We start from the raw sequence: 9,266 nt of genomic DNA, 5'->3' as shown, positions 1-9,266 counted from the left end.
TGGTCCTGCCATCCACCCTACCTTCCTCTGTCTCTTCCTCTCTCTCTATCTAGATCTCCATGTCTCTCTATCTTTATCTCTCTCTTGCCATTACTGATACCCTGAATATATATGAGTCTATGATTTCCTGTGGAAAAGCCACAACTTTAATTTGATCTTTGCCCTGTGTATTTATCCAATTGAATACCTTAATTTTATCTGCTCTGAAATTCCTTAATCAATTGAAAGACATTATCAATAGGTGGAGACACCATACTTTTAATTTTACCTTTCCACAGGTTATTTTAATGGGCTTCATCTTTCAAGGCTTTCTCAATTTCTGACTTGATATTTGGAGTTTAAAGCCCGTTAGGATTTCCAATTTTGCAAGGCCCCAATTTTCTGAAATATCTCCTTTCTTTCTCATATTTGTTAACAAATCAACCAATTCTTTTTTTTGAGTTTATAAAGCCTTGCCAAAAAAATAGCTAGTAGTTGCCAACACATAGTAGACACATTATTTTCCAATCCTTTCCCCTAGAGTCATATTTTCTTTAGCTACATAATCTTCCTCCAAGTTAATATAGTGGCTTTGCCGCTTCCTTTCTAACTTGGACCCGGCAGAATGGCTCCCGCAAAGAAGGGTGGAGAGAAGAAAAAGGGCCGTTCTGCCATCAACGAGGTGGTGACCCGAGAATACACCATCAACATTCACAAGCGCATCCATGGAGTGGGCTTCAAGAAGCGTGCCCCTCGGGCACTCAAAGAGATTCGGAAATTTGCCATGAAGGAGATGGGAACTCCAGATGTGCGCATTGATACCAGGCTCAACAAAGCTGTCTGGGCCAAAGGAATAAGGAATGTCCCATACCGAATCCGTGTGCGGCTGTCCAGAAAACGTAATGAGGATGAAGATTCACCAAATAAGCTCTATACTTTGGTTACCTATGTACCTGTTACCACTTTCAAAAATCTACAGTCAATGTGGATGAGAACTAATTGCTGATCATCAAATACATCAAATAAAGTTATAAAATTGAAAAAAAAAAAAAAAAGAAGTTGGCTTTGCCAACCACCACATAACAAAAATTGTCATCTATCTAGCCTCCATTATCAATTTATATGCTGTCCACCACTGAACTACCAAGGCCATGCCACATATTTTAGGGGTTTTTAATTAAGAAAGTACCCTGCTTCAAATACCAATATCCGTTCAGAACTAGCCACAAGGTTTCACCTAACTGCAATGGAAAGAGGAAGTATGGTTCTTTCCCATGCCTTAAAGGCAGAGAACCTGACATGGACAAGTACAGGAAGTCTCCACTACATCTTCTATGACCAGTCTTTCTAAATAGTTCCCCATCCAGCCCTTCACTTTTCTTAGCTGCATTTTTTCCTTATTACATGTAGCAGTTTGATCTTTCATTTGTTGCTTGTTAATTTTTGTTCATCTCCACTAGATTATACATTCCAAGAGGGCATGGGTAACACCTGACTTAGTCCTCTTTTAGTTACGCAGGTCTTGGCATAGTGCCCAGGACATTGTAGGTGTTCAGTACATATTTGTGGGAACAATGAGTGAATCGATGAATAAATGAATGAGAAGCAGGCTTAGATTTTCTCTTCTCTTACTGCAGAGCGAGCACCATGCCTATTTTATTCAGCTCAGAATGTGAGTGCTTCTGCACAGGCCATGCCGGTCTGAGCACATCGCACAGCTCAGAATAACATAAGGAATCTTGAATTGCCAACCCTGTGAAAAACAGTAGGTAGCCTATCCGTGGAGGAACAAGGCAACACCAGGAAGAAACAGGGTCATGGGTTAGGTTCCAAGTGCAGCTGAAGGGCCACCTGGACACCTACTCCCACCCACTTTGTAATCAGAGTTACCAAGCCACATTGTGGGATGGTGGAGGTGCAGGCCTGGGCAGAGCAGGGACTGTCCCAGACTTCTTCCTGTTCGCCTTCCTATTCAGCTCAACTGCTTTTGTCTTGTTTACTCGGTAGAGTTCTCTTCCCCACTAATCCGACTCCCCATTGTCCACCATCTTTCCATACCCACACATAACTAAATTATTTATGGGAGGCATTTTTCTTTTAACTTTAGCTGAGGGAGCAACCCCGGGGCAAGAAATATTTTTCTGTATTTTACTTTTAGATTTCTTTAAAAAGTTAAAAAAAAAGTTCACCTCCTTTCTTGAAAGCAATGAACCAATCTTGAATAAGTTTCATTCACAGGTAGATTCAGAGCTTGACTATCTGTGCCTGTTCTTTGGCATGCTACCTGACCTCCTCTGGTAGTGCCAGGCACCTGCGGTACTTACCTTATGAAGGTAATTTAAGTTTGACTGCTAATAACACTTTCTGGCTCTCCTCCAGACTCCATGACTATTCACCCAAGTCTCCTTCATAGGCTCTCCCTCCTCCTCCCAACCATTAATATTGGTACTCACTAAAATTCAGTACTTTCCACATACACACTCTGAATAATCTCCTCTTGGCACCACCATCGATTAGACATGTGACCTTGAGCAAGCTAATAGATCTCTCTGTGCCTCAGTTATCTGTAACATGAAAATAATATGACCTGCCTCATTGGGTTGTTGTGAAAATTAAGAGTTGAAGCATACAACATTCTTCTAATAGTGCCTGGCACATAGTAAACACTCAAAAGTGTTGGTAATGATCATTATTCTCTTTTCCTATGGCTTCAACAGCCAACTCTGTGTTAACATTTCCAAATATTCATTTCCCTTTCCTAAGTTCTACATGGGCATTTCTAACTGCCTAGAAGATATCTTCACTTATTTGTCTAGCAATTTCTTCAAACCTAAAATAGAACTTAGCTTATGTTACAGCTTATTTTTCCTGAATTTTGGTGTCAGATAAGGATACCAATCTTTCAAGCTAGGAAACTCAGAGTCACTGGTGATGCCACTCCATTTCTTGTGCAGCTTAAGTGTGCTTCAGGTCCACCCCTCAGTGTGGACCTCTCCTCTCCAACCTCACTGAATGTGGTCCACATTCTCATTACATCACCTCACTGCAGTATATGCCACTCAGTCCTGTCAGAATTAACTTCCTGAAAAATGAATTTGTCATTTGTTGTTGGTGGGGATGCAAAATGGTGGCAGCCGCTTTGGAAGGCAGTTTGGCAGTTTCTTACAACACTGAAATACTCTTAGGATATGATCCAGCAATCATGCTCCTTGGTATCTATCCAAAGGAATTGAAAACTTGTGCCTACACAAAAACTTGCAAATGGATATTTATAGCAGCTTTACTCGTAATTGCCAAAAGTCAGAAACAACCAAGATGTCCATCAGTAGGTGAATGGATAAATGGTAAATAAACTATCACATATCCAGACAATGGAATATTATTGAATGCTAAAGAGAAATGAGCTATCAAGCCATAAAGAGACATGAAAGAAACAAATGCATATTACTAAGTGAAAGAAGCCAATCTGAAAAGGCTACATACTATATAATTACAACTATTCTGGAAAAGGCAAAACTCTAAAGACAGTGAAATAATCAGTGGTTGCCAGAAGTTGTGGGGCAAGAGGAATCAGCAGGCAGAACATAGAGGATTTTCAGGGCAATGAAACTAATCTGGATACTCTAATGGTGGACAAAGGTCATTACACATCTGTCCAAATATATAGAATGTACATAACAGTGAACCCTAATATAAACTGTGGACTTTGGGTGATCATCATGTGTCAATGTAGGTTTGTCAGTTGCAACAAACATATCACTCTGGCGGAGTGTGTTGATATTGGGGGAGGATATGCATGTGTGGGAGCAGGAGGTATGTGGGAAATCGCTATACCCTTCTCTGAATTTTGCTATAAACCTAAAACTGCTCATAGAAAAATAAAATCTTTTTAAACGTGAATTTAAGTACACCCTAGAGACTGTTAAGCACCATGTGAATGGGATGCAGAGTACAAAAGCTCATATTGTTCATAATTGCTATTTTTAAAAAGCTGGTATAAAAGAACTGTTAATAAACATAAAAACTGATCAAATAAACATAAGAACTAATTTTAAAAACCGAAGAAAAATTATACAACAGCAGACAAGATAAACTGTGAAATAGTCAAACAAGAAAATACTACATAGCAATGTAAATAAATATTGTTACAGGAACAATCAACAAAGGTGAATCTTTAAAACAAAACATTGAGGAATAAAACTTAAACACGGAGAAGATGTTCGGTATGATTTCATTTATAAAAAGTTCAGAAATAGTCTAAATAGACTGTCTTTTCTGAGTATGTATACATAAGTGAAAAAACTAAGGAACAAAAAATAAGTGATTAAGAATCAGGACAGTGGTTATTATTTTGGGGGCTTCCATGATGTATGACTGGGGAGAAGATGAAGGGTTTTCACAATGTTATATGTTACAGAGGTGTTTATAATTATGCTTTATACACTATATCTGTTTTAATGTTTTAGTATTTTTTTTCTCATTAAGGATTATATTTCTTAATTTTTATGGCAGGAGAAAGAAAGCAATCCAATTACATTATTTTCCAGTTGAAAACCTCAAATACTTCCAGCTGTCCAGAGGACAACTTCTGTATCCCTACATTGGCAAAGAAGCTTGTCCCAGACTTGCTCCATCCCACTTCATCCCATGCACCCCGGTTTCCAGCACCACTGACCCCCTTACATTTCCTGTGCATACACATCACAGTCTTCCTCAATACCACGCCTTCTCACTTCTTTTTCTGACTTTCTTGAATGACATCACCTGGCAAACTACTCTCTTCTTTTAATACTCAGTCTGATGTAACTTCTTCGTTGAAGTTATCTTCAAAACCCCCAGAGTTAGCATTTCTTTTCTTTTTTTTTCTCTCACACCATTTAAAAAGAAATAACTGTACAATAGTTCTTGACATGCCTATTGCAACATTCCTTTCCAGGGATCTGTCTCTCCTACTATGGTGGGAGCTCCCAGGGATCCAGGGTCTCTTCTCATTCATCATTGCTTGCCTCGGTAGAGTCAGCTGCTCTCTGCCCACAACTCTCTTCCCACACACGAAGCAGCCCTCACTACACTGCATATTATCTTTATCTACTTACAGAGCTGTCTCAAGTTATGTTGTACAGCTTTATGAGAATTAAAAATGAGACAGTATGTGTTTAGAATAGTGTTCTAATAATTTAGAATAGCACAGTGTTTAGAATATTTTAGTTTCAGTTACATTGTTGTCAAGGTTTTTTTTAAAAGTAGTGACTCAGAAATGTGCTAGAGGGCGCTGATTCACAGTTTTGTAATAGACTATTGTACTCAGGTTGTTAACATTTGACTTGCTTATCTAACCAGGTGCCAAAGAAAGAATCAGATTTTTAATAAGCAAAATATCAGCCATTTTTATTTAATAAATAAATTAATACAATTCAAGTTTATGTCTATAGTTGACTTAAAATTATTTTGGGGAAGAATAACACAACCACCAGACTGATGGCTGATGGCATAATGCTGCTTGTTTTAGTCCCTGTTTGTCTGTATCCCCCAACCTAGGGTTTGACTGTCAAGCCATGAAAAGTCAAAGCAGGCAGTGTTGATTTTGGCAGTGCCCCAACTTTCCCTAAACTAAAAAAATGCCAAACAAGGTGTTTCCTCAACTGTCAAATGGGAAGGGTGAACTAGATCATCTTTGGGGTCCCTTTCAATTCTAACATTCTGTAATATATACTTCTAGTTCATTAAAGAAACAGGCATGACCTCTTTAAAAAAGCACACACATACATAATTCGACCAAGAACTGACAAAATTCAATGAAAAGTAAACAACAAAAAATTAAGATCTGCCTTAACAGAAAAAAAAAAAAAAAAAAAGAAGCAGCAAAACCAAACTGGAGTTCCATTTATTCCTTCCATGTGATGCTGGGTTTGAAAAAGCAATATAAGTGACAAATGATTGGCTGCTTGAAAGATGTATTGATTGTGAAATATTTTCTAGTTTCTTCTATATCTCCAAATCTTCTGTTAATAATTATTCTAGCTAAATCTTCTCTTCTTTAGGAGAGGATGATAAAGTAGGTTTATGTTATATAAAGCACTCATCAGCTGATTGAAAGCATTTTACAATGACTCCATTCACTTCAACCACCTGAAAAACCACAAACATTTATGACAAAGAGTCTTAAAAGTCCAGGAAACAATACTAAATTAAGAGATGGAGACTGTAGATAAATATATTAGTAAATGATTTGTTTTTATGTTTATGAAGCTCAATCAAAGTGACTCACAATTTGGGTGCAAGATGAGAGTAGACACAAAAAGCGGAAGTCTGGTTTTGCAACTGATTATCTTATGATGTCTGTAGGCTGTGCCGCAGGATCCTAAACTATGACAAATAGTTGTAGTATTTTCTAAAACGTGAGGATGCTCAGTAGTCTATTTTTTTTTTTTTTTTTTTTTTTTGATACAGGATCTGACTCTGTTGCCCAGGCTGGAGTGCAGAGGCCTGATCTTGGCTCACTGCAACCTCTGCCTCCTGGGGCTCAAACAATCTTTCTACCTCAACCTCCACAGTAGCTGGCACTACAGGCGTGCACCACCACACCCAGCTAATTTTTGTATTTTTAGAAGAGACAGGGTTTCACCATGTTGCCCAGGCTGGTCTCACACTCCTGGGCTTAAGCTATCTGCCACCTCAGCCCCACAAAGTATGGGATTACAGGCGAGAGGTACCTCTCCTGGTCCAGTAGTCTACCTTTAACAAAGATGATCTACTTTAACAATTTTTTTGCTTGTTCATTTAAGTTTCATGAGATTAAAGGTAAACAATTATGGTGAAAGTTTAATAGTTTTGATGTAGCTATGCTTATAACTCAATTAATATTTTTAATGATTATAATGTAGCATTTTGAGTACTTTAAATACTTAAAATTCACGTTTAGAACATTGTTTTATTTTGAGCTTTATGCTGTAATCCATAATTACTGTTGGCTGTATGTCTCTTACAGTTCTTAGCCTATCTGAACCTAGCTTCCTAATTTATAAGATGGGGCTGTAGCTATTATCTTCCTTACAGTATGCAGATGTGTACAAATTTCTTCAAACTTTGCTAGGCTTCAGTAAGGCCACTATTATCATTGCTCTCCAGTAAGCTTTAGCATAATAATGGTGTAAACTTGGACTAGGCAATGTTTTTATGAATTTTAGCACATTTTACAAAATAAGCCTTCATGTGGGTTCATTACATACCATTTAAGAAACAAAACTTCTTTTACAGAATTATAAAATATTCTTTCATTCCCTACTTCTTCCTCTGACATCCAAATTTTTTTTTTAATTAAAAATGACCTCTCTGCAGTAGTGAATTCACAAAGGTCCTCTCATCATCCATAAGACTCTTAAAACATGCACTAGGCAACACAGAAACCCTATTTAGAAGTAGAGAAAACATGCAGTAAGTTATAGAAGATATTCTCCCTGCCAGGGTCTTTTTCAGGAGATCCAGTGTACTCTGAGGTGCCATGGTTGACTCTCCACGTGTGCAGGTGTGGCAGAAAAGCCAGCTGAATAACCAACCCTCCCAACCACACTGCTTGCCCACACCCTTTACACCCACACCACATTGTCCTATGTTCTCTAGGAAGTCTGCTTTGCTGGCATGGCCATGCTTTCTGGATTGCACAGTATCATGAACTCAGAAGGCATTCTTATGGGCAACGGCTGAAGTTTAGCAACAGTCTGTTGATTACTGGTGGTTTACAACATCCCACACAAATGGTGTGTTATTTTAAGTTGTGCTTTGAAAACTGGGCTCTCTATCCCACTTGGGACCACCCTGTGTTTAGCAGTCATACAAGCAGCTGCTTGCTTACCTTGTTAACATCTGTCTTTCACATGTACTCTGTCCTGGAGATTGAATTTTAGGGCCTCCCCATAGTTCAGAGGCGACAGTGTTGAAACAGCTCCAGGATCTAGTTGGAGCATCTCTCAGGGCCACAGTTCACAGCTGAGAGGTTAGTGATGTTAGCTCATTATAAGAACTATGTTCTTTCTTATCTCATTCAGGCTGCTATAACAAAAACACCATAGACTAGGTGGCTTACAAACAGAAATTTATTTACCACAGTTCTGGGGACGGGGAAATCCAAGATCAAAGCACAGCAGATGTGGTACCTGGTGAGGGCTCACTTTCTGGTTCACAGATGGCCATCTTTTCACTGTAGCTTCACATGTTGGAAGGGACAAGGGACCTCTCTGGGGTATCTTTTTTAAGGGTACTACTCCCATTCCCGAGGGCTCTACCTTCATAACCTAATCACCTTCCAAAGACCCCACATCCTAATACCATCACATTAACGATTAGGTTTCAACATATTAATTTTGAGAGGAGGCAAACATTCAGTCTGCAGTAAACTCAATGTTAAGGTCTTCTGGGACCAGAGTCTTCTGTACTCCATTCAGTCATTAATCCACCAATTTATTTATTCATTCAGGCAGTCAGTCAATTCATCAAGCATTTTTTGAATACCAAATTTTTTTGAATGCATTTTTTGAATGCCAGGCACTGTGTAAGAACCATATATATACAACAAGCAAGAGACACAATCCCCGCCCTAAAGGATGGTAGTTCAGTGACTTTGTGTCTTCTAAGAGTGAGCCACCTAAGGGCAGTGTTCAGTAATAGCAATCAGTTTTCAGTTGTTATTGCAATTGATATTTCGACTGTGATAAAAAAATTCTGTGAATTAATCTTTCAAAAGAATCACGACTTCCTTAGTCCTTTTTGTATCAAAAAATACGGAGGTTTCAATATATAGAGTGCTCTAAGAATTCTCCTCAGAACTCCATTAAATGGCTTGGATTCATTCTTTTGTCAGTAAAACAAATTCCTTCAAGAGAGGAGTAAAGGAGTTTAGAAATCAAGATTATTAAGGAGACAATAAATAGAAATTTCTTTTATTTTACTGGAGGTCTCTGATCCTGGAGAAAAGTGGTAAACAGTAGACACTGAAAAGTACAAAGTGAGGAAAACTGACAAGATTTTGCTTTACACAGAAAGTTTCTTCTAGTGCTTCTAGTGTCCTGTTATTACCATTTCTTTGGAAGAAAAAGGAAGTGCCTAGACCATTGAAAACGTTTTTTTGTTCAGAAAAGAGCTCCTAAATAAATACTAAAAACACTTCTCATTATTTAATTTGGAATGTGCTGGGCTGTTTTTAGAAGCTCCTTTCTTCAGAAATTCTACTGAAATCATATGAACATTCTTTGATAAAGACTTCCCCATAACAAATTTCTAGAGATATGTTG

The 9,266-nt window shown here is 38.2% G+C and overlaps 1 pseudogene across 1 annotated transcript; it reads left to right on the top strand.

Annotated features, from left to right (window-relative positions):
- The first annotated feature begins 581 nt into the window (after nucleotides 1–581).
- LOC104670056 lies at nucleotides 582–1,034 on the top strand (annotated as a pseudogene). The gene has a single exon (XR_749089.2). The product of XR_749089.2 is annotated as a 60S ribosomal protein L31 pseudogene (transcript).
- The last annotated feature ends 8,232 nt before the right edge of the window (nucleotides 1,035–9,266 follow it).

The sequence above is a fragment of the Rhinopithecus roxellana genome, chromosome 4 (genome assembly GCF_007565055.1).
Source record: "Rhinopithecus roxellana isolate Shanxi Qingling chromosome 4, ASM756505v1, whole genome shotgun sequence".
In the NCBI taxonomy this organism is placed as follows: domain Eukaryota; kingdom Metazoa; phylum Chordata; class Mammalia; order Primates; family Cercopithecidae; genus Rhinopithecus; species Rhinopithecus roxellana.
This window is presented reverse-complemented; position numbering and strand designations above follow the sequence as displayed.